This window comes from Triticum urartu, chromosome 2A (genome assembly GCF_056163025.1).
Source record: "Triticum urartu cultivar PI428250 chromosome 2A, HENAU_Tu73, whole genome shotgun sequence".
NCBI classification, from domain to species: Eukaryota; Viridiplantae; Streptophyta; class Magnoliopsida; order Poales; family Poaceae; genus Triticum; species Triticum urartu.
Window position 1 is genome coordinate 13488536 of NC_141874.1, and position 27493 is coordinate 13516028.

General features: G+C 43.7%; 2 pseudogenes; both read right to left on the reverse strand.

Annotated features, from left to right (window-relative positions):
* Window positions 1-4442: 4442 nt before the first annotated feature.
* Window positions 4443-7077, reverse strand: LOC147982901 (tyrosine N-monooxygenase-like; annotated as a pseudogene).
* Window positions 7078-21831: 14754 nt separating this feature from the next.
* Window positions 21832-24466, reverse strand: LOC147982902 (tyrosine N-monooxygenase-like; annotated as a pseudogene).
* Between the last annotated feature and the right edge of the window lie 3027 nt (window positions 24467-27493).

A 27493-nucleotide genomic window follows, 5' to 3' on the forward strand; every position in this document is an offset into this window, starting at 1 on the left:
GGTGTGTACTCATTGTACGTATCTCCTAGATGCCATATTATGAGTCAATAAAGGCGCCCTTTATGCAAAACTACTCTCCTAGATTAGGATAGCATGATGGTATGTAATTTAGCACAGGAAACCGTGTTAGCATCGAACACGAGGACTTTTCTAATTGGAACCCGAAAGAGTATTGTGGAAATTAAATCTAGCAAAAGTGCATGACTATCGATTCTCCACATCTGCAGGCTATAAACAGGAATTAATAAATCCACCATCAACTATATCAGCCAACAAAATTCAATAATAGCATAGTTCTCAAATAAACAAAATTACATATTTCGAAAGTACCTTTTGAGATACATATATGCATATGATTTATAAACATCGTTTCTGCATATTTTTAAAGTTAATGAAACTAATAAAGCGAAACATCATGAAATTATTTGCACAGTGGATCATCGTCCTTGATCTTCATCAAAGTGGTGTGATCAGCCAAGTAAGTGATTTTCCAACCTGACTATCAATTCCCGGCTACCTCTTGGTACCCTGACAAGAATTGCACGCCGTACAGCCAATCCGGTGCAAAGAAAAGAGACAAACATAAAAGATCATAAATTTTGGGAAATTAGTATATGCTAGAAACTATTAGAAAACATTATGTTTATAAAAGATAAGGTTGCATAGTACGATTTATTTTTGAAGAAAAATCGAAAAGACCCTCAGATCTATTGGCCACAGATCAAACAGTAAGACACCAGTAAAAAAAGATAGATATTACAACTAAGTCCCTAGGGTGCCTCACTCCTCCAATCTCCTGGATGGGCTGATGGTGCGCCCCCCCAGCCGCTCCGATAGCCTCCCCACTGCTAGATTCGGGCGAGCGTTGTAGTCTAACGCACACTGTCAAACATTTCGGAGATGAATTCGTAGTCGCCAGATTCGAAGTCCAAGAGTTGAGAGCCTTGACGCTGACCAAACCGACGTAGAAGCACCAAAAAATGGCACACCGTCACTGCTCCGTAAAATGGCACACCGGCATCTTCCCAGCCACACCCCATCCCAACCAAAATTTTGCGAGGGAAATTATTAAATGGGCTAAGAAAAAGGATATGTGGGAAGACACGATTCGCCGAAACTTCCGCCGGCGCCCTCAAGAGGCCACTGCCCGAGCCTAAAAAGGCGTCCCGGGGACGGGTGGAGATGCTCTAAGAGAGATTAACAACTCCCCGCCTCTACATTCAAAGGTGCACATGCGAGCAAATAGGTGTCTTAGTAAAAAAGCTTCATCTTAACGATTCGAAATTGGCAAGTGCAGATGCATCCGGGGCAGACAAGAGAAATTCCATTTGTCGACCGTTCGATTGTGCACAGGCTCGTACTGTCATCGCCGTCGTCTGTCTCTTCACTGTCGTGTTCTGGTCCTCTGGATCGCACGCGTATCTCTCCAGTCCAATCTGCAGCACTATGCCTACGCAACTGACGATGGACAAGTTACGTACGATGGACACCGACTCGTGTTGACGTTCTCATCTTGTGGACGTTCTCATTCACGAACGCAGAGCCGCTTGACACGGTACTTGCTCATTTTTCAGATGTACGTCATGTACTGGTGTCACATATGCCAGCTGCTGCAAATGTGACGACCTTGGACGTACAGTACGTGCTCCGGCACGTTTGGCCCATGCGATTGTGCGGGCTGTGGCTGCCTGGACTCCTCTCTTCTCTTCTCTTCTTCTCTTCTCGGACACACCGTGTCATGGAGGACCGGCTAGTGCCAGTGATTGTGATAATCACAGGTCACAGCTAGAAGACAAGCTAAGCTTGGTTGTGAGCCGCAGTCTCAGAATACAATTTGGTGTTAAAAGGAATAGCTACTTTTCAGAAACTAGGGTTTCGTCCACCTTTCTTGGTAAAGCAACATCACCGATACAACCAGTAATTAAGTATGAAAAAAAAGCCTACTAGAACCAGGTGTTGGCCGTGTGCATCTTTTTCTTTTCCGAAAAGGCCACTGGCCATATATTAAGTAGCACAAACACGTACAAGAACACTCCTATAAAATTGAAAAATACATCCAACCCTTCAAGGTGTCAAAGTCTTCTTTGTCATGCATCCACCGGCCACACATATCACATGGTGAACCAAGCTCATTGCTGTAGCGGATCAAACTTGTTTAATCTAGGGAACATATGAAAGCAATGACCGGGAGGTCATCGATATAGACCAGAAGACGTCGATGGCCGTGATGTACATCTTAACAATGCAGAGACCTGGCGTGTACTCATTGCCCATATCTCCTAGATGCCATATTATGAGTCAATAAAGGCGTCCTTTATGCAAAACTACTCTCCTAGATTGGGATAGCATGATGGTATGTAATTTAACACAGGAGACCGTGTTAGTATCGAACACGAGGACTTTTCTTATCGGAACCAGAAAGAGTATTGTGGAAATTAAATCTAGCAAAAGTGCATGACTATCGATTCTCGACATCTGCAGGCTATAAACAGGAATTAATAAATTCACCATCAACTATATCAGCCAGCAAACTTCTCTAATAGAATATTTCTCAAATCAACAAAATTACATATTTCAGAAGTACCTTTTGAGATACATATATGCATATGATTTATAAACATTGTTTCTGCATATTTTTAAAGTTAATGAAACTAATAAAGAGAACTTTGTAAAACAAATAAAACTCGAGCTTGGCTAGCTCTAAACTCAGTTGGAGTTATTTTTTAAATGAGGAGGCTGGGAGTCTCAGTCTCAGACCTGCCCTTTCCCCGGAGACATGTACTATTTTGTATTTGGTGTTAACATGGCTCCACAATTTGATTAGGGATTCATAATTCACCATGGACTAGATCGTGAGCAGAACACATGGCAGATCATCGGGCATAATGAAATATATAGACAACCAAATTCTTGAAAACACATAAAATAAATCAACAACTGATAAAAATTGCATTCCAGCGGATTTGCAGGTCTGGCTGTCTGCCGGACACAAATTTAAATAGAAAGAGACAGACATAAACCGAAAGGCCATAAGTGTTTAGAAAACAATAAAAACAATTAGATTATAATTTCCAGCAAAATTAAAACTTATCATATTTTTATAATATAAAATTAATGATTAAAAGAAAAAGAAAATTCAACAAAATGCACAATTAATCTAAGAAAATTAAGAAAAAACTGAAAATACTTTAGGAACAATCACTTTTAAATTCCCTAGTTTGTAAAGCAATGAATATCATGCTACCTAAAAGAAAAATGAGCAGATTGTTACAATATAAACTTGGAAACTCTATCTCCACCTATTATATAGTCTACTTAAAAAATGAACTTTTTTCCCTTTTGTAATACTAGATATAGAATTCATTGCATGGATGCAACTTGTACGATGTATGATATGATCTATGCCACAGGTAGATAGTCTATTCCATAAACGTCTGTGGATAACGACAATTCTGTTCTTTAGAATAATTTGCAGTTTATGCCGAAAAGGGTAATTACTATAGCAACTTTGCCTGTGTAATTCAGCAATAAATTTTTATTTCTGTCTTTGTTGTTGCACTGATGAAATGAAGTGAAATTATTGAAATGAAGAACCTGCAGCAATAAACGAAAAACTGACAGTCAAACCAAACAACAAGAACTTACTGGTAGCATTATCAACAATAAACACTAGCCTGACAATATACTGTCCTGCAAAATACAATTCATTAAACATATGAAAACTAGAAAATTACTTCCAAAATAAGACTTTCGGCATCCTTTTCAAGCACCAAGCCATCTCTTTGGACAGCCTGTTTCACTTGATTATTAAGCAGAATCTGCCGCAGTCTAGTTCTTCAGAACTTTGGTTGTTTCAAAGGGAAATGAACCGGGCCTTGAGCCTGATTAGGATGAGCATTTTCCTTTTTTTCGCTTTTTCAGTGATGGCGAACCTGCCCAGCTCGTTAATCATTGTGTATAAGTTTCTTTCTACTAAAATGCATATTGATACAGCTTTTATATCCCACAAGAAAAGATTTCTCACAACAAAGAAATCCTAGTTAATAGAATAAAACAAAACTTAGTTCATAGAACAACAAGTTCGCAATACAGAACATATTAATGCATGAATGACATAATGGTAAGACGGGGTCACTGATGGGCACACAATTGTACAGCCAGGCATGTAACAACATAAACATAAAACTTTTGTGCAATTCCAAGGATTATTTGCATGGTACACCATAATGGAAAATACAGAGGTTTTGTTTTACACAATGATAAGTACACACATTACATTAGTGATGCAACCATCGATTGCTTCTTTGTTTCTACACACATGCAGTGTCATAACATTACAAGAGAACCGAATGTAGCGCCAGAAACATGTAGCATACACTAGTTCCCGATACATTTTATTGAAACATAAATGAGAAAATGTGTATTTAATCTATTTAATTGGATCATATATAGATATGTGAAGCCAACCGTGGTGTAGCTTGCAGAACAAGGGGTTCAGCTAGTGCAAGGCCTGCATTGCCTTCTTGGAGACTGATACTCTTAACACCGGGAAGCTTTGTCGAAGTGAATCCCTGCAACATCCTTGCAAACAACATCAGTGTCATAGAGGTACCAAGTGAGATCCCAGGACAACCCCTCCTCCCACTGCTAAATGAAATGAAACGGAGGCCTGGATCAGTGAGAAGTACATTTCTAGTGTTCAAATGCCTCTCAGGCTGAAACTCCAGTGGTTCAGTCCAGATCTTGGGATTGCGGCCAAGTCCAAGCCGGCTTAAAAGTATGTGGCTATCCTTGGGGATTGTGTAGCCAGCAATAGTTGTGTCTGCCATGGCGACATGGGGTACGTTAAGAGAATGCTATGGGTGTAAGCGGAAGGCCTCCCAGATGCATAATTTGAGATAGTTTAGCCGAGGAATGTTAGACTCCTGCACTAGTCTATCTTTACCGATGATGGCATCGAGTTCCTCGGTTGCTTTTTGCATGATCTCTGGCATGTTCATCATCTCAGCAAGTGCCCACTCAACCGCATTAGATGGGTAGACTGCTGCAAACATCATTTCCTACATCCATAGATTTGAGAATAAATAAAGTAATCGGTATAATGCAACAGAAAAGGTCAATACATGGATAAAATGGACCGAAGAACAATGAATGCACTCTTTATTGAGGTTAGGATGTCATACTAACCGCTGTTTGTGCCCTAATGTCTTCTAGGGAAAGCATTGGTTGTCCCTCTGCATCTTTAAGATGAACCAGAACGTCCAAAAGGTCTCGGGCCTCTTTCTTTTCACCCCCTTTCTCCAGAGTGGATGACCTTTCGCGGATCCGCTCCTCTATAATAGGATCATGCAACCGGTTGATTGTTTGCACTGCATCCTTGGAAACCTTTTCATGGCCATCCAGGTCGAGGCCTATGAGGGCTGGGAAGTAGTCGGACACGCAAAAGCTGTAGAGATGGTCGACCCAAGCAGATAAAGAAACATCACTGATATAATCATGAATCCAAGTTTAACCAAGTAAACTCTGGGTAAAAAGCTTAGTTATTTCTGGTGTTCATCGTACTGCCGTGATTGAAGATGAATAAATCGAAAGTTTTAAGAAAATAAAAAAACAAGTAATCTCTATCGCTATATACACTTGTTCAAAAGAATGTAAGGTATCATGTTTTACTTTCCTTCTCACTACCCCCTTCGTTCAACCATCCTCATATGATAATCAATCATCTTAATTTACTTATTTTTTGAACCAATTCCATTTTAGTTTACTTGTCAAACTTCTCATCAAAATATAAGGCCTAGGATAATCATGGTCACGATTTAATAAACATTTATTTACACAATCACATTCATATGGGTAGTTAAATCACAACCTAACGGACTAGAATATTTATATTCTGTTGCAACGCATGGGCATTGTCCTAGTGAAAATAAATAGGTCCGTTGGAACCGGGTGTTGGCTCTGTGCATCTTCTTTCTTTGCGAAAAGGCCAAAAAGTTAAGTAGCACATATCCTTATAAAAACACCCTTTCAGAATTTGAATAAACCATTCAAATCTTTGAGGGTACCGAAGTCTTACTCCTCTTGCATCCACTGCTAGCGCTCAGTGAGCAAAGCTCATTGCTGCCTCTAGGCCCCTGTCTCAGTGCAAATAATTTCATGATTTTTTTTATGCGTGAGAAATCATGCAACTTATAGGTGGTCCATGGGTCTGTAGTAATTTGTATTACCTCTGGTGTTCTTTGTAGTGCCAGGCACACCCGACTTAGTTGCATGGTATCTCACGCATAAAAAAACATCATGAAATTATTTACACAGTCGATCATCGTCATTGATCTTCATCAAAGTGGTGTGATCAGCCAAGCAAGTGATTTTCCAACCTGACTATCAATTCCCCGGCTACCTCTTGGTACCCTGACACGCCATACAGCCAATTCGGTGCAAACAAAAGAGACAAACATACAAGATCATAAATTTTGGGAAATTAGTATATGCTAGAAACTATTAGAGAACATTATGTTTGTAAAAGATAAGGTTACATAGTACGATTTATTTTTGAAGAAAAATCGAAAAGACCCTCAGATCTATTAGCCACAGGTCAAACAGTGAGACACCCGTAAAAAAAGATAGATATTACCATTAAGTCCTTAGGATGCCTCACTCCTCCAATCTACTAGATGGGCCGATGGTGCACCACCGCAGCCGCTCCGATAGCCTCCCCACTGCTAGATTCGGGCGAGCGTTGTAGTCTAACGCACACTGTCAAACATTTCGGAGATGAAGTCATAGTCGCCAGATTCGAAGTCCAAGAGTTGAGAGCCTCGAGGCTGACCAAGCCAACATAGAAGCACCAGAAGATGGCACACCGTCGCTGCTCCATAGGACGAAAACAAAAACGCCAACCACCCAAAGCTTGCACAAACTCTCGAAGCTTCCAAGAGATGCTGCGTAAGCCGCTGCCACGACGCGGACGAAGCTCAAGGAAAAAACGGCCAATGGTACTGCTACCGTCGTTGCCTCCCACAGCAACAACATGACCCACATCCATTGGTCGTTCAGCACTGAAGCCTTGAGCACCATCGTTGAGGCGGAGCAAGGATTGGGAGGACATTATTTCCATATGCGTCAAAGACTGCTCCCCCGAACGCGGGACCGCCTGAGACGCAAGCCCACACCTTATTTCCACATCGTACGTCCAGATCCGGGGTCCCCCCCCCTTCCGCCGCCGGAGTGCCTAGGGAGGGGAGTCTAATTAGAAAACATAAGAGCATCTCCAGTCGTTGGAGCCCCCAAGAACCCCACCGAACCAAAAAAGTTGGTGTCTTGGAAGGCCAAATGCTTCATCCGGACGATATAGAAATGCATGGGAAGGGCATCTTCCCAGCCACACCCCACCCCGATGTTGGGGAACGTTGCAGAAAACAAAAATTTTCCTACGGCTTCACCAAGATCCATCTATGAGTTCATCTAGCAACGAGTGATCGGATGCATCTACATACCTTTGTAGATCGCGAGCGGAAGCGTTCAAAGAACGGGGATGAGGTAGTCGAACACGACGTGATCCAAATCACCGGAGATCCTAGCACCGAACGGACGGTACCTCCGCGTTCAACACACGTACGGTCAGCGTAACGTCTCCTTCTTCTTGATCCAGCAAGGGGGAAGGAGAAGTTGATGAAGATCCAACAGCACGACGGCGTGGTGGTGGATGCAGGGCGTCACAGTAGCAGGGCTTCGCCTATACTACGAGAGAGAGATGTAACAGGGGAGAGGGAGGCGCCAAAAGGCTGAGGTATGATGTCCTCCATCTCCCCCACTATATATAGGGGTGTCTAGGGGGGAAGCCGGCCCTAGGAGATCCAATCTCCTAGGGGGGCGGCGGCCAAGGGGTGGGGGGCTTGCCCCCCAAGCAAGGGGGCGCCCCCCTTTAGGGTTTCCCCAAACCCTAGGCGCATGGGCCCTTTTGGGGCTGGTGCCCTTGGCCCATATAGGCCAAGGCGCACCCCCTACAGCCCATGTGGCCCCCCGGGTCAGGTGGACCCACCCGGTGGACCCCCGGGACCCTTCCGGTGGTCCCGGTACAATACCGGTGACCCCGAAACTTGTCCCGATGGCCGAAATAGCACTTTCTATATATAATTCTTTACCTCCGGACCATTCCGGAACTCCTCATGACGTCCGGGATCTCATCCGGGACTCCAAACAACATTCGGGTTACTGCATATACATATCTTCACAACCCTAGCGTCACCGAACCTTAAGTGTGTAGACCCTACGGGTTCGGGAGACAGGCAGACATGACCGAGACGACTCTCCGGTCAATAACCAACAGCGGGATCTGGATACCCATGTTGGCTCCCACATGATCCACGATGATCTCATCGGATGAACCACGATGTCAAGGATTCAAGCAACCACGTATGCAATTCCCTTTGTCAATCGATATGTTACTTGCCCGAGATTCGATCGTCGGTATCCCAATACCTCGTTCAATCTCATTACCGGCAAGTCACTTTACTCGTACCGTAATGCATGATCCCGTGACCAGACACTTGGTTACTTTGAGCTCATTATGATGATGCGTTACTGAGTGGGCCCAGTGATACCTCTCCGTCATATGGAGTGACAAATCCCAGTCTTGATCCGTGTCAACCCAACAGATAGTTTCGGAGATACCCGTAGTCTACCTTTATAGTCACCCAGTTACGTTGTGACGTTTGGTATACCCAAAGCACTCCTACGGTATCCGAGAGTTACACGATCTCATGGTCTAAGGAAAAGATACTTGACATTGGAAAAACTCTAGCAAACGAACTATACGATCTTTATGCTATGTTTAGGATTGGGTCTTGTCCATCACATCATTCTCCTAATGATGTGATCTCGTTATCAACGACATCCAATGTCCATAGTCAGGAAACCATGACTATCTGTTGATCAACGAGCTAGTCAACTAGAGGCTTACTAGGGACATGTTGGTGTCTGTTATTCACACATGTATTACGATTTCCGGATAACACAATTATAGCATGAATAAAGACAATTATGATGAACAAGGAAATATAATAATAATGCTTTTATTATTGCCTCTAGGGCATATTTCCAACAGTCTCCCACTTGCACTAGAGTCAATAATCTAGTTACATTGTGATGAATCGAACACGCATGGAATTCTGGTGTTGATCATGTTTTGCCCTAGGGAGAGGTTTAGTCAACGGATCTGCTACATTCAGGTCCGTATGTACTTTACAAATCTCTATGTCTCCATCTTGAACATTTTCACGAATGGAGTTGAAGCGACGCTTGATGTGCCTTGTCTTCTTGTGAAACCTGGGCTCCTTGGCAAGTGCAATAGCTCCAGTGTTGTCACAAAAGAGTTTGATTGGCCCCGACGCATTGGGTATGACTCCTAGGTCGGTGATGAACTCCTTCACCCATATTGCTTCATGTGCTGCCTCCGAGGCTGCCATGTACTCCGCTTCACATGTAGATTCCGCCATGATGCTCTGCTTGCAACTGCACCAGCTTACTGCCCCACCATTCAAAATATACACGTATCCGGTTTGTGACTTAGAGTCATCCAGATCTGTGTCGAAGCTAGCGTCGACGTAACTCTTTACGACGAGCTCTTCGTCACCTCCATAAACGAGAAACATTTCCTTAGTCCTTTTCAGGTACTTCAGGATATTCTTGACCGCTGTCCAGTGTTCCTTGCTGGGATTACTTTGGTACCTTCCTACCAAACTTACGGCAAGGTTTACATCAGGTCTGGTACACAGCATGGCATACATAATAGAACCTATGGCTGAGGCATAGGGGATGACACTCATCTCTTCTATATCTTCTGCCGTGGTCGGACATTGAGCTGAGCTCAATTTCATACCTTGTAACACAGGCAAGAACCCCTTCTTAGACTGATCCATATTGAACTTCTTCAATATCTTATCAAGGTATGTGCTTTGTGAAAGACCTATGAGGCGTCTTGATCTATCTCTATAGATCTTGATGCCTAATACATAAGCAGCTTCTCCAAGGTCCTTCATTGAAAAAGTCTTATTCAAGTAGGCCTTGATGCTGTCGAAGAGTTCTATATCATTTCCCATCAAAAGTATGTCATCTACATATAATATGAGAAATGCTACCGAGCTCCCACTCACTTTCTTGTAAACGCAGACTTCTCCATAAGTCTGCGTAAACCCAAACGCTTTGATCATCTCATCAAAGCGAATGTTCCAACTCCGAGATGCTTGCACCAACCCATAAATCGAGCGTTGGAGCTTGCAAACTTTGTCAGCATTCTTAGGATCGACAAAACCTTCCGGCTGCATCATATACAATTCTTCCTTAAGGAAACCATTAAGGAATGCCGTTTTGACGTCCATTTGCCATATCTCATAATCGTAAAATGCGGCAATTGCTAACATGATTCGGACGGACTTTAGCTTCGCTACCGGTGAGAAAGTCACATCGTAGTCAACCCCTTGAACTTGTCGATAACCCTTAGTGACAAGCCGAGCTTTATAGATGGTCACATTACCATCCGCGTCTGTCTTCTTCTTAAAGATCCATTTATTTTCTATGGCTCGCCGTTCAACGGGCAGGTCAGTCAAAGTCCACACTTCGTTTTCATACATGGATCCTATCTCGGATTTCATGCCTTCTAGCCATTTGTCGGAATCCGGGCCCGCCATCGCTTCTTCATAGTTCGAAGGTTCACCATTGTCTAACAACATGATTTCCAAGACAGGGTTGCCGTACCACTCTAGTGCGGAACGTGTCCTTGTGGACCTTCGAATTTCAGTAGGAGCTTGATCAGAAGTATGTTGATCATTATCATTAACTTCCTCTCTAGTCGGTGCAGGCACCTCAGGAACATTTTCTTGAGTTGCGCTATTTTCCGGTTCAAGAGGTAATACTTCATCAAGTTCTACTTTCCTCCCACTTAATTCTTTCGAGAGAAACTCTTTTTCTAGAAAGAATCCATTCTTGGCAACAAAGATCTTGCCTTCGGATCTGAGGTAGAAGGTATACCCAATAGTTTCTTTAGGGTATCCTATGAAGACGCATTTTTCCGACTTGGGTTCGATCTTTTTAGGTTGAAGTTTCTTGACATAAGCATCGCATCCCCAAACTTTTAGAAACGACAGCTTAGGTTTCTTCCCAAACCATAATTCATACGGTGTCATCTCAACGGATTTCGACGGAGCCCTATTTAAAGTGAATGCGGCAGTCTCTAAAGCATAGCCCCAAAAAGATAGCGGTAAATCGGTAAGAGACATCATAGATCGCACCATATCTAATAAAGTGCGATTACGACGTTCGGACATACCATTACGCTGAGGTGTTCCAGGCGGCGTGAGTTGTGAAACTATTCCACATTTTCTTAAGTGTGTGCCAAATTCGTGACTCAAGTATTCTCCTCCACGATCTGATCGTAGAAACTTGATCTTCCTGTCACGTTGATTCTCAACCTCACTCTGAAATTCCTTGAACTTTTCAAAGGTTTCAGACTTGTGTTTCATTAAGTAGATATACCCATATCTACTCAATTCATCAGTGAGGGTGAGAACATAACGATAGCCAGCGCGAGCCTCAACGCTCATTGGAGCGCACACATCAGTATTTATGATTTCCAATAAGTTGGTTGCTCGCTCCATTGTTCCTGAGAACGGAGTCTTGGTCATTTTACCCATGAGGCATGGTTCGCACGTGTCAAATGATTCATAATCAAGAGACTCTAAAAGTCCATCAGCATGGAGCTTCTTCATGCGTTTGACACCTATGTGACCAAGGCGGCAGTGCCACAAATATGTGGGACTATCATTATCAACCTTACATCTTTTGGTACTCACACTATGAATATATGTAGCGTTACGCTCGAGATTCAATAAGAATAAACCATTCACCATAGGAGCATGACCATAAAACATATCTCTCATATAAATAGAACAACCATTATTCTCGGATTTAAATGAGTAGCCATCTCGAATTAAACGAGATCCCGATACAATGTTCATGCTCAAAGCTGGCACTAAATAACAATTATTAAGGTTTAAAACTAATCCCGAAGGCAAATATAGAGGTAGCGTGCCGACGGCGATCACATTGACCTTGGAACCATTCCCGACGCGCATCGTCACCTCGTCCTTTGCCAGTCTCCGCTTATTCCGCAGCCCCTGCTTTGAGTTACAAATGTGAGCAACTGCACCGGTATCAAATACCCAGGAGCTACTACGGGTACTAGTAAGGTACACATCAATTACATGTATATCATATATACCTTTTGTTTTGCCGGCCTTCTTGTCTGCTAAGTATTTGGGGCAGTTCCGCTTCCAGTGACCACTTCCCTTGCAATAAAAGCACTCAGTCTCGGGCTTGGGTCCATTCTTTGGCTTCTTCCCAGCAGCTTGCTTGCCGGGCGCGGCAACTCCCTTGCCGTCCTTCTTGAAGTTCTTTTTACCCTTGCCCTTCTTGAACTTAGTGGTTTTATTGACCATCAACACTTGATGTTCCTTCTTGACTTCTACCTCTGCTGATTTCAGCATTGCAAATACCTCAGGAATGGTCTTTTCCATCCCCTGCATATTGAAGTTCATCACAAAGCTCTTGTAGCTTGGTGGAAGCGACTGGAGGATTCTGTCAATGACCGCGTCATCCGGGAGATTAACTCCCAGCTGAGTCAAGCGGTTATGTAACCCAGACATAGTGAGTATGTGCTCACTGACAGAACTATTTTCCTCCATCTTACAGCTAAAGAATTTGTCGGAGACTTCATATCTCTCAAGCCAGGCGTGAGCTTGAAAAACCATTTTCAGCTCTTCGAACATCTCATATGCTCCATGTCTCTCAAAACGCTTTTGGAGCCCCGGCTCTAAACTGTAAAGCATGCCACACTGAACGAGGGAGTAGTCATCAGCACGTGTCTGCCAAGCGTTCATAACGTCTTGGTTCTGTGGGACAGGCGGGTCACCTAGCGGTGCTTGTAGGACATAATCTTTCTTGGCAGCTATGAGGATGATCCTCAGGTTTCGGACCCAGTCCGTATAGTTGCTGCCATCGTCTTTCAGCTTGGTTTTCTCTAGGAACGCGTTGAAGTTGAGGACTACGTTGGCCATTTGATCTACAAGACATATTGTAAATATTTTAGACTAAGTTCATGATAATTAAGTTCATCTAATCAAATTATTCAATGAACTCCCACTTAGATAGACATCCCTCTTCTAGTCATCTAAGTATAACATGATCCGAGTCAACTAGGCCGTGTCCGATCATCACGTGAGACGGACTAGTCAACGTCGGTGAACATCTTCATGTTGATCGTATCTTCTATACGACTCATGCTCTACCTTTCGGTCTTCTGTGTTCCGAGGCCATGTCTGTACATGCTAGGCTCGTCAAGTCAACCTAAGTGTTTGCATGTGTAAATCTGTCTTACACCCATTGTACGTGAACGTTTGGATCAAACACCCGATCATCACGTGGTGCATTGAAACAACGAACTGTCGCAACGGTGCACAGTTAGGGGGAACACTTCTTGAAATTATTATGAGGGATCATCTTATTTACTACCGTCGTTCTAAGTAAACAAGACGCAAAACATGATAAACATCACATGCAATCAAATAATAAACATGACATGATATGGCCAATATCACATAGCTCCTTTGATCTCCATCTTGGGGCTCCATGATCATCTTGTCACCGGCTTGACACCATGATCTCCATCATCGTGTCTCCATGAAGTTGCTCGCCAACTATTACTTCTACTACTATGGCTAACGCGTTTAGCAATAAAGTAAAGTAATTTACATGGCGTTTCTCAATGACACGCAGGTCATACAAAAATAAAGACAACTCCTATGGCTCCTGCCGGTTGTCATACTCATCGACATGCAAGTCGTGATTCCTATTACAATAGCATGAACAACTCATACATCATATATAGATCATTCATCATTCATCACAACTTTGGCCATATCATATCACAAAGCACTTGCTGCAAAAACAAGGTAGACGTCCTCTAATTGTTGTTGCAAGTTTTACGTGGCTGAATTAGGGTTCTAGCAAGAACGTTTTCTTACCTACGTGAAAGCCACAACGTGATTTGTCAACTTCTATTTACCCTTCATAAGGACCCTTTTCATCGAATCCGCTCCAACTAAAGTAGGAGAGACAGACACCCGCCAGCCACCTTATGCAACTAGTGCATGTTAGTCGGTGGAACCGGTCTCACGTAAGCATACGTGTAAGGTTGGTCCGGGCCGCTTCATCCCACAATACCGTTGAAGCAAGATAAGACTAGTAGCGGCAAGAAAGTAGACAACATCGACGCCCACAACAAATTGTGTTCTACTCGCGCAAGAAGAACTACGCATAGACCTAGCTCATGATGCCACTGTTGGGGAACGTTGCAGAAAACAAAAAATTTCCTACGGCTTCATCAAGATCCATCTATGAGTTCATCTAGCAACGAGTGATCGGATGCATCTACATACCTTTGTAGATCGCGAGCGGAAGCGTTCAAAGAACGGGGATGAGGTAGTCGAACACGACGTGATCCAAATCACCGGAGATCCTAGCACCGAACGGACGGTACCTCTGCGTTCAACACACGTACGGTCAGCGTAACGTCTCCTTCTTCTTGATCCAGCAAGGGGGAAGGAGAAGTTGATGAAGATCCAACAGCACGACGGCGTGGTGGTGGATGCAGGGCGTCACAGTAGCAGGGCTTCGCCTATACTACGAGAGAGAGATGTAACAGGGGAGAGGGAGGCGCCAAAAGGCTGAGGTATGATGTCCTCCATCTCCCCCACTATATATAGGGGTGTCTAGGGGGGGAAGCCGGCCCTAGGAGATCCAATCTCCTAGGGGGGCGGCGGCCAAGGGGTGGGGGGCTTGCCCCCCAAGCAAGGGGGCGCCCCCCTTTAGGGTTTCCCCAAACCCTAGGCGCATGGGCCCTTTTGGGGCTGGTGCCCTTGGCCCATATAGGCCAAGGCGCACCCCCTACAGCCCATGTGGCCCCCCGGGTCAGGTGGACCCACCCGGTGGACCCCCGGGACCCTTCCGGTGGTCCCGATACAATACCGGTGACCCCGAAACTTGTCCCGATGGCCGAAATAGCACTTCCTATATATAATTCTTTACCTCCGGACCATTCCGGAACTCCTCGTGACATCCGGGATCTCATCCGGGACTCCGGACAACATTCGGGTTACTGCATATACATATCTTCACAACCCTAGCGTCACCGAACCTTAAGTGTGTAGACCCTACGGGTTCGGGAGACAGGCAGACATGACCGAGATGACTCTCCGGTCAATAACCAACAACGGGATCTGGATACCCATGTTGGCTCCCACATGCTCCACGATGATCTCATCGGATGAACCACGATGTCAAGGATTCAAGCAACCCCGTATGCAATTCCCTTTGTCAATCGATATGTTACTTGCCCGAGATTCGATCGTCGGTATCCCAATACCTCGTTCAATCTCGTTACCGGCAAGTCACTTTACTCGTACCGTAATGCATGATCCCGTGACCAGACACTTGGTTACTTTGAGCTCATTATGATGATGCATTACTGAGTGGGCCCAATGATACCTCTCCATCATACGGAGTGACAAATCCCAGTCTTGATCTGTGTCAACCCAACAGATACTTTCGGAGATACCCGTAGTCTACCTTTATAGTCACCCAGTTACGTTGTGACGTTTGGTATACCCAAAGCACTCCTACGGTATCCGGGAGTTACACGATCTCATGGTCTAAGGAAAAGATACTTGACATTGGAAAAACTCTAGCAAACGAACTATACGATCTTTATGCTATGTTTAGGATTGGGTCTTGTCCATCACATCATTCTCCTAATGATGTGATCTCGTTATCAATGACATCCAATGTCCATAGTCAGGAAACCATGACTATCTGTTGATCAACGAGCTAGTCAACTAGAGGCTTACTAGGGACATGTTGGTGTCTGTTATTCCCACATGTATTACGATTTCCGGATAACACAATTATAGCATGAATAAAGACAATTATCATGAACAAGGAAATATAATAATAATGCTTTTATTATTGCCTCTAGGGCATATTTCCAACACCCGACCAAAAGTTTGTGAGCGAAATGATTAAATGGGCCAAGAAAAAGGACATGCGGGGAGACACGATTTGCCGGAACTTCTGCCGACGCCTCCAGAGGCCACCAACGCGCTGGGTTTCGCCTGGATAAGGTGCCGCCCGAGCCTAAAAAGGTGTCCTGTGGCCGGGTGGAGATGCTCTAAGAGAGATCAACAACTCCCCGGCTCTACATTCAAAATGCACTGGAGAGCAAATAGGTGTCTTAGAAAAAAAAGCTTTATCTTAACGATTCGAAATTGGCAAGTTCAGATGCATCCAGGACAGCCAAGAGAAATTCCATTTGTCGACCGTTCGAATGTGCACAGGCTCCTACTGTCATCGCCGTCGGCTGTCTCTTCACTGTCGTGTTCTAGATCGCACGTTGAGGTTCTGAAGCCTTTCTCTCCAGTCCAATCTATAGCACTATTGCCTACACAACCAATGATGGACAAGTTACGTACGACGGACACCGAATCGCCTTGTGAGACTAATCTTGTGGACGTTCTCATCCACGAGCGCAGAGCCACTTACTAACAGGGTAGGAGTACATGATTAACTTGCTCATTTTTCAGATGTACGTCACGTACTGGTGTCACATATGCCAGCTGCTGCAGATGTGACAACCTCCGACGTGCTCCCGATGACAATTCGACCCCGCGCGTTTCGCCCGTGCGATCGTGCGGGCTGTGGCTGCCTTGACTCCTCTCTTCTCTTCTCATACACACCGTGTCAGGGAGGACCGGCTAGTATCAGTGATTGTAATAATCACAAGTCACAGCTGAAGACAAGCTAAGCTTGGTTGTGAGTCCCAGTCTCGGAATTGCCCTGTCACCCTGGACACATGTACAGTATTTTATTGTATTTGGTGTTAAAAGGAATAGGTATTTTTTCAGAAACTAGGGTTTCGTCCAGCTTTCTTGGTAAAGCAACATCACTGATACAACCAATAAACAAGTGTGGAAAAATAAATTAGCCTACTAGAACCAGGTGTGGGCCGTGTGCATCTTTTCCTTTTCCGAAAAAGCCACCTATATTAAGTAGTACAAACCCTTACAAGAACACTATAAAATTGAAAACTACATCCAACCCTTCAGGGTACCAAAGTCTTCTTCGTCATGCATCCACTGGGCATGTGACGAACAAAGCTCGTTGCCGCTGCGGATCAAACTTGTTTAAACCAGGGAACATGTAAAAGCAATGACCAGGAGGTCATTGATATAGACCAGAAGACGTCGATCGCCGTGATGTACATCTTAACCATGCAGAGCCTGGTGTGTACTCATTGTACGTATCTCCTAGATGCCATATTATGAGTCAATAAAGGCGCCCTTTATGCAAAACTACTCTCCTAGATTAGGATAGCATGATGGTATGTAATTTAGCACAGGAAACCGTGTTAGCATCGAACACGAGGACTTTTCTAATTGGAACCCGAAAGAGTATTGTGGAAATTAAATCTAGCAAAAGTGCATGACTATCGATTCTCCACATCTGCAGGCTATAAACAGGAATTAATAAATCCACCATCAACTATATCAGCCAACAAAATTCAATAATAGCATAGTTCTCAAATAAACAAAATTACATATTTCGAAAGTACCTTTTGAGATACATATATGCATATGATTTATAAACATCGTTTCTGCATATTTTTAAAGTTAATGAAACTAATAAAGCGAAACATCATGAAATTATTTGCACAGTGGATCATCGTCCTTGATCTTCATCAAAGTGGTGTGATCAGCCAAGTAAGTGATTTTCCAACCTGACTATCAATTCCCGGCTACCTCTTGGTACCCTGACAAGAATTGCACGCCGTACAGCCAATCCGGTGCAAAGAAAAGAGACAAACATAAAAGATCATAAATTTTGGGAAATTAGTATATGCTAGAAACTATTAGAAAACATTATGTTTATAAAAGATAAGGTTGCATAGTACGATTTATTTTTGAAGAAAAATCGAAAAGACCCTCAGATCTATTGGCCACAGATCAAACAGTAAGACACCAGTAAAAAAAGATAGATATTACAACTAAGTCCCTAGGGTGCCTCACTCCTCCAATCTCCTGGATGGGCTGATGGTGCGCCCCCCCAGCCGCTCCGATAGCCTCCCCACTGCTAGATTCGGGCGAGCGTTGTAGTCTAACGCACACTGTCAAACATTTCGGAGATGAATTCGTAGTCGCCAGATTCGAAGTCCAAGAGTTGAGAGCCTTGACGCTGACCAAACCGACGTAGAAGCACCAAAAAATGGCACACCGTCACTGCTCCGTAAAATGGCACACCGGCATCTTCCCAGCCACACCCCATCCCAACCAAAATTTTGCGAGGGAAATTATTAAATGGGCTAAGAAAAAGGATATGTGGGAAGACACGATTCGCCGAAACTTCCGCCGGCGCCCTCAAGAGGCCACTGCCCGAGCCTAAAAAGGCGTCCCGGGGACGGGTGGAGATGCTCTAAGAGAGATTAACAACTCCCCGCCTCTACATTCAAAGGTGCACATGCGAGCAAATAGGTGTCTTAGTAAAAAAGCTTCATCTTAACGATTCGAAATTGGCAAGTGCAGATGCATCCGGGGCAGACAAGAGAAATTCCATTTGTCGACCGTTCGATTGTGCACAGGCTCGTACTGTCATCGCCGTCGTCTGTCTCTTCACTGTCGTGTTCTGGTCCTCTGGATCGCACGCGTATCTCTCCAGTCCAATCTGCAGCACTATGCCTACGCAACTGACGATGGACAAGTTACGTACGATGGACACCGACTCGTGTTGACGTTCTCATCTTGTGGACGTTCTCATTCACGAACGCAGAGCCGCTTGACACGGTACTTGCTCATTTTTCAGATGTACGTCATGTACTGGTGTCACATATGCCAGCTGCTGCAAATGTGACGACCTTGGACGTACAGTACGTGCTCCGGCACGTTTGGCCCATGCGATTGTGCGGGCTGTGGCTGCCTGGACTCCTCTCTTCTCTTCTCTTCTTCTCTTCTCGGACACACCGTGTCATGGAGGACCGGCTAGTGCCAGTGATTGTGATAATCACAGGTCACAGCTAGAAGACAAGCTAAGCTTGGTTGTGAGCCGCAGTCTCAGAATACAATTTGGTGTTAAAAGGAATAGCTACTTTTCAGAAACTAGGGTTTCGTCCACCTTTCTTGGTAAAGCAACATCACCGATACAACCAGTAATTAAGTATGAAAAAAAAGCCTACTAGAACCAGGTGTTGGCCGTGTGCATCTTTTTCTTTTCCGAAAAGGCCACTGGCCATATATTAAGTAGCACAAACACGTACAAGAACACTCCTATAAAATTGAAAAATACATCCAACCCTTCAAGGTGTCAAAGTCTTCTTTGTCATGCATCCACCGGCCACACATATCACATGGTGAACCAAGCTCATTGCTGTAGCGGATCAAACTTGTTTAATCTAGGGAACATATGAAAGCAATGAGCGGGAGGTCATCGATATAGACCAGAAGACGTCGATGGCCGTGATGTACATCTTAACAATGCAGAGACCTGGCGTGTACTCATTGCCCATATCTCCTAGATGCCATATTATGAGTCAATAAAGGCGTCCTTTATGCAAAACTACTCTCCTAGATTGGGATAGCATGATGGTATGTAATTTAACACAGGAGACCGTGTTAGTATCGAACACGAGGACTTTTCTTATCGGAACCAGAAAGAGTATTGTGGAAATTAAATCTAGCAAAAGTGCATGACTATCGATTCTCGACATCTGCAGGCTATAAACAGGAATTAATAAATTCACCATCAACTATATCAGCCAGCAAACTTCTCTAATAGAATATTTCTCAAATCAACAAAATTACATATTTCAGAAGTACCTTTTGAGATACATATATGCATATGATTTATAAACATTGTTTCTGCATATTTTTAAAGTTAATGAAACTAATAAAGAGAACTTTGTAAAACAAATAAAACTCGAGCTTGGCTAGCTCTAAACTCAGTTGGAGTTATTTTTTAAATGAGGAGGCTGGGAGTCTCAGTCTCAGACCTGCCCTTTCCCCGGAGACATGTACTATTTTGTATTTGGTGTTAACATGGCTCCACAATTTGATTAGGGATTCATAATTCACCATGGACTAGATCGTGAGCAGAACACATGGCAGATCATCGGGCATAATGAAATATATAGACAACCAAATTCTTGAAAACACATAAAATAAATCAACAACTGATAAAAATTGCATTCCAGCGGATTTGCAGGTCTGGCTGTCTGCCGGACACAAATTTAAATAGAAAGAGACAGACATAAACCGAAAGGCCATAAGTGTTTAGAAAACAATAAAAACAATTAGATTATAATTTCCAGCAAAATTAAAACTTATCATATTTTTATAATATAAAATTAATGATTAAAAGAAAAAGAAAATTCAACAAAATGCACAATTAATCTAAGAAAATTAAGAAAAAACTGAAAATAGTTTAGGAACAATCACTTTTAAATTCCCTAGTTTGTAAAGCAATGAATATCATGCTACCTAAAAGAAAAATGAGCAGATTGTTACAATATAAACTTGGAAACTCTATCTCCACCTATTATATAGTCTACTTAAAAAATGAACTTTTTTCCCTTTTGTAATACTAGATATAGAATTCATTGCATGGATGCAACTTGTACGATGTATGATATGATCTATGCCACAGGTAGATAGTCTATTCCATAAACGTCTGTGGATAACGACAATTCTGTTCTTTAGAATAATTTGCAGTTTATGCCGAAAAGGGTAATTACTATAGCAACTTTGCCTGTGTAATTCAGCAATAAATTTTTATTTCTGTCTTTGTTGTTGCACTGATGAAATGAAGTGAAATTATTGAAATGAAGAACCTGCAGCAATAAACGAAAAACTGACAGTCAAACCAAACAACAAGAACTTACTGGTAGCATTATCAACAATAAACACTAGCCTGACAATATACTGTCCTGCAAAATACAATTCATTAAACATATGAAAACTAGAAAATTACTTCCAAAATAAGACTTTCGGCATCCTTTTCAAGCACCAAGCCATCTCTTTGGACAGCCTGTTTCACTTGATTATTAAGCAGAATCTGCCGCAGTCTAGTTCTTCAGAACTTTGGTTGTTTCAAAGGGAAATGAACCGGGCCTTGAGCCTGATTAGGATGAGCATTTTCCTTTTTTTCGCTTTTTCAGTGATGGCGAACCTGCCCAGCTCGTTAATCATTGTGTATAAGTTTCTTTCTACTAAAATGCATATTGATACAGCTTTTATATCCCACAAGAAAAGATTTCTCACAACAAAGAAATCCTAGTTAATAGAATAAAACAAAACTTAGTTCATAGAACAACAAGTTCGCAATACAGAACATATTAATGCATGAATGACATAATGGTAAGACGGGGTCACTGATGGGCACACAATTGTACAGCCAGGCATGTAACAACATAAACATAAAACTTTTGTGCAATTCCAAGGATTATTTGCATGGTACACCATAATGGAAAATACAGAGGTTTTGTTTTACACAATGATAAGTACACACATTACATTAGTGATGCAACCATCGATTGCTTCTTTGTTTCTACACACATGCAGTGTCATAACATTACAAGAGAACCGAACGTAGCGCCAGAAACATGTAGCATACACTAGTTCCCGATACATTTTATTGAAACATAAATGAGAAAATGTGTATTTAATCTATTTAATTGGATCATATATAGATATGTGAAGCCAACCGTGGTGTAGCTTGCAGAACAAGGGGTTCAGCTAGTGCAAGGCCTGCATTGCCTTCTTGGAGACTGATACTCTTAACACCGGGAAGCTTTGTCGAAGTGAATCCCTGCAACATCCTTGCAAACAACATCAGTGTCATAGAGGTACCAAGTGAGATCCCAGGACAACCCCTCCTCCCACTGCTAAATGAAATGAAACGGAGGCCTGGATCAGTGAGAAGTACATTTCTAGTGTTCAAATGCCTCTCAGGCTGAAACTCCAGTGGTTCAGTCCAGATCTTGGGATTGCGGCCAAGTCCAAGCCGGCTTAAAAGTATGTGGCTATCCTTGGGGATTGTGTAGCCAGCAATAGTTGTGTCTGCCATGGCGACATGGGGTACGTTAAGAGAATGCTATGGGTGTAAGCGGAAGGCCTCCCAGATGCATAATTTGAGATAGTTTAGCCGAGGAATGTTAGACTCCTGCACTAGTCTATCTTTACCGATGATGGCATCGAGTTCCTCGGTTGCTTTTTGCATGATCTCTGGCATGTTCATCATCTCAGCAAGTGCCCACTCAACCGCATTAGATGGGTAGACTGCTGCAAACATCATTTCCTACATCCATAGATTTGAGAATAAATAAAGTAATCGGTATAATGCAACAGAAAAGGTCAATACATGGATAAAATGGACCGAAGAACAATGAATGCACTCTTTATTGAGGTTAGGATGTCATACTAACCGCTGTTTGTGCCCTAATGTCTTCTAGGGAAAGCATTGGTTGTCCCTCTGCATCTTTAAGATGAACCAGAACGTCCAAAAGGTCTCGGGCCTCTTTCTTTTCACCCCCTTTCTCCAGAGTGGATGACCTTTCGCGGATCCGCTCCTCTATAATAGGATCATGCAACCGGTTGATTGTTTGCACTGCATCCTTGGAAACCTTTTCATGGCCATCCAGGTCGAGGCCTATGAGGGCTGGGAAGTAGTCGGACACGCAAAAGCTGTAGAGATGGTCGACCCAAGCAGATAAAGAAACATCACTGATATAATCATGAATCCAAGTTTAACCAAGTAAACTCTGGGTAAAAAGCTTAGTTATTTCTGGTGTTCATCGTACTGCCGTGATTGAAGATGAATAAATCGAAAGTTTTAAGAAAATAAAAAAACAAGTAATCTCTATCGCTATATACACTTGTTCAAAAGAATGTAAGGTATCATGTTTTACTTTCCTTCTCACTACCCCCTTCGTTCAACCATCCTCATATGATAATCAATCATCTTAATTTACTTATTTTTTGAACCAATTCCATTTTAGTTTACTTGTCAAACTTCTCATCAAAATATAAGGCCTAGGATAATCATGGTCACGATTTAATAAACATTTATTTACACAATCACATTCATATGGGTAGTTAAATCACAACCTAACGGACTAGAATATTTATATTCTGTTGCAACGCATGGGCATTGTCCTAGTGAAAATAAATAGGTCCGTTGGAACCGGGTGTTGGCTCTGTGCATCTTCTTTCTTTGCGAAAAGGCCAAAAAGTTAAGTAGCACATATCCTTATAAAAACACCCTTTCAGAATTTGAATAAACCATTCAAATCTTTGAGGGTACCGAAGTCTTACTCCTCTTGCATCCACTGCTAGCGCTCAGTGAGCAAAGCTCATTGCTGCCTCTAGGCCCCTGTCTCAGTGCAAATAATTTCATGATTTTTTTTATGCGTGAGAAATCATGCAACTTATAGGTGGTCCATGGGTCTGTAGTAATTTGTATTACCTCTGGTGTTCTTTGTAGTGCCAGGCACACCCGACTTAGTTGCATGGTATCTCACGCATAAAAAAACATCATGAAATTATTTACACAGTTGATCATCGTCATTGATCTTCATCAAAGTGGTGTGATCAGCCAAGCAAGTGATTTTCCAACCTGACTATCAATTCCCCGGCTACCTCTTGGTACCCTGACACGCCATACAGCCAATTCGGTGCAAACAAAAGAGACAAACATACAAGATCATAAATTTTGGGAAATTAGTATATGCTAGAAACTATTAGAGAACATTATGTTTGTAAAAGATAAGGTTACATAGTACGATTTATTTTTGAAGAAAAATCGAAAAGACCCTCAGATCTATTAGCCACAGGTCAAACAGTGAGACACCCGTAAAAAAAGATAGATATTACCATTAAGTCCTTAGGATGCCTCACTCCTCCAATCTACTAGATGGGCCGATGGTGCACCACCGCAGCCGCTCCGATAGCCTCCCCACTGCTAGATTCGGGCGAGCGTTGTAGTCTAACGCACACTGTCAAACATTTCGGAGATGAAGTCATAGTCGCCAGATTCGAAGTCCAAGAGTTGAGAGCCTCGAGGCTGACCAAGCCAACATAGAAGCACCAGAAGATGGCACACCGTCGCTGCTCCATAGGACGAAAACAAAAACGCCAACCACCCAAAGCTTGCACAAACTCTCGAAGCTTCCAAGAGATGCTGCGTAAGCCGCTGCCACGACGCGGACGAAGCTCAAGGAAAAAACGGCCAATGGTACTGCTACCGTCGTTGCCTCCCACAGCAACAACATGACCCACATCCATTGGTCGTTCAGCACTGAAGCCTTGAGCACCATCGTTGAGGCGGAGCAAGGATTGGGAGGACATTATTTCCATATGCGTCAAAGACTGCTCCCCCGAACGCGGGACCGCCTGAGACGCAAGCCCACACCTTATTTCCACATCGTACGTCCAGATCCGGGGTCCCCCCCCCTTCCGCCGCCGGAGTGCCTAGGGAGGGGAGTCTAATTAGAAAACATAAGAGCATCTCCAGTCGTTGGAGCCCCCAAGAACCCCACCGAAACAAAAAAGTTGGTGTCTTGGAAGGCCAAATGCTTCATCCGGACGATATAGAAATGCATGGGAAGGGCATCTTCCCAGCCACACCCCACCCCGATGTTGGGGAACGTTGCAGAAAACAAAAAATTTCCTACGGCTTCACCAAGATCCATCTATGAGTTCATCTAGCAACGAGTGATCGGATGCATCTACATACCTTTGTAGATCGCGAGCGGAAGCGTTCAAAGAACGGGGATGAGGTAGTCGAACACGACGTGATCCAAATCACCGGAGATCCTAGCACCGAACGGACGGTACCTCCGCGTTCAACACACGTACGGTCAGCGTAACGTCTCCTTCTTCTTGATCCAGCAAGGGGGAAGGAGAAGTTGATGAAGATCCAACAGCACGACGGCGTGGTGGTGGATGCAGGGCGTCACAGTAGCAGGGCTTCGCCTATACTACGAGAGAGAGATGTAACAGGGGAGAGGGAGGCGCCAAAAGGCTGAGGTATGATGTCCTCCATCTCCCCCACTATATATAGGGGTGTCTAGGGGGGAAGCCGGCCCTAGGAGATCCAATCTCCTAGGGGGGCGGCGGCCAAGGGGTGGGGGGCTTGCCCCCCAAGCAAGGGGGCGCCCCCCTTTAGGGTTTCCCCAAACCCTAGGCGCATGGGCCCTTTTGGGGCTGGTGCCCTTGGCCCATATAGGCCAAGGCGCACCCCCTACAGCCCATGTGGCCCCCCGGGTCAGGTGGACCCACCCGGTGGACCCCCGGGACCCTTCCGGTGGTCCCGGTACAATACCGGTGACCCCGAAACTTGTCCCGATGGCCGAAATAGCACTTTCTATATATAATTCTTTACCTCCGGACCATTCCGGAACTCCTCATGACGTCCGGGATCTCATCCGGGACTCCAAACAACATTCGGGTTACTGCATATACATATCTTCACAACCCTAGCGTCACCGAACCTTAAGTGTGTAGACCCTACGGGTTCGGGAGACAGGCAGACATGACCGAGACGACTCTCCGGTCAATAACCAACAGCGGGATCTGGATACCCATGTTGGCTCCCACATGATCCACGATGATCTCATCGGATGAACCACGATGTCAAGGATTCAAGCAACCACGTATGCAATTCCCTTTGTCAATCGATATGTTACTTGCCCGAGATTCGATCGTCGGTATCCCAATACCTCGTTCAATCTCATTACCGGCAAGTCACTTTACTCGTACCGTAATGCATGATCCCGTGACCAGACACTTGGTTACTTTGAGCTCATTATGATGATGCGTTACTGAGTGGGCCCAGTGATACCTCTCCGTCATATGGAGTGACAAATCCCAGTCTTGATCCGTGTCAACCCAACAGATAGTTTCGGAGATACCCGTAGTCTACCTTTATAGTCACCCAGTTACGTTGTGACGTTTGGTATACCCAAAGCACTCCTACGGTATCCGAGAGTTACACGATCTCATGGTCTAAGGAAAAGATACTTGACATTGGAAAAACTCTAGCAAACGAACTATACGATCTTTATGCTATGTTTAGGATTGGGTCTTGTCCATCACATCATTCTCCTAATGATGTGATCTCGTTATCAATGACATCCAATGTCCATAGTCAGGAAACCATGACTATCTGTTGATCAACGAGCTAGTCAACTAGAGGCTTACTAGGGACATGTTGGTGTCTGTTATTCACACATGTATTACGATTTCCGGATAACACAATTATAGCATGAATAAAGACAATTATCATGAACAAGGAAATATAATAATAATGCTTTTATTATTGCCTCTAGGGCATATTTCCAACAGTCTCCCACTTGCACTAGAGTCAATAATCTAGTTACATTGTGATGAATCGAACACCCATGGAATTCTGGTGTTGATCATGTTTTGCCCTAGGGAGAGGTTTAGTCAACGGATCTGCTACATTCAGGTCCGTATGTACTTTACAAATCTCTATGTCTCCATCTTGAACATTTTCACGAATGGAGTTGAAGCGACGCTTGATGTGCCTTGTCTTCTTGTGAAACTTGGGCTCCTTGGCAAGTGCAATAGCTCCAGTGTTGTCACAAAAGAGTTTGATTGGCCCCGACGCATTGGGTATGACTCCTAGGTCGGTGATGAACTCCTTCACCCATATTGCTTCATGTGCTGCCTCCGAGGCTGCCATGTACTCCGCTTCACATGTAGATCCCGCCACGATGCTCTGCTTGCAACTGCACCAGCTTACTGCCCCACCATTCAAAATATACACGTATCCGGTTTGTGACTTAGAGTCATCCAGATCTGTGTCGAAGCTAGCGTCGACGTAACCCTTTACGACGAGCTCTTCGTCACCTCCATAAACGAGAAACATTTCCTTAGTCCTTTTCAGGTACTTCAGGATATTCTTGACCGCTGTCCAGTGTTCCTTGCTGGGATTACTTTGGTACCTTCCTACCAAACTTACGGCAAGGTTTACATCAGGTCTGGTACACAGCATGGCATACATAATAGAACCTATGGCTGAGGCATAGGGGATGACACTCATCTCTTCTATATCTTCTGCCGTGGTCGGACATTGAGCTGAGCTCAATTTCATACCTTGTAACACAGGCAAGAACCCCTTCTTAGACTGATCCATATTGAACTTCTTCAATATCTTATCAAGGTATGTGCTTTGTGAAAGACCTATGAGGCGTCTTGATCTATCTCTATAGATCTTGATGCCTAATACATAAGCAGCTTCTCCAAGGTCCTTCATTGAAAAAGTCTTATTCAAGTAGGCCTTGATGCTGTCGAAGAGTTCTATATCATTTCCCATCAAA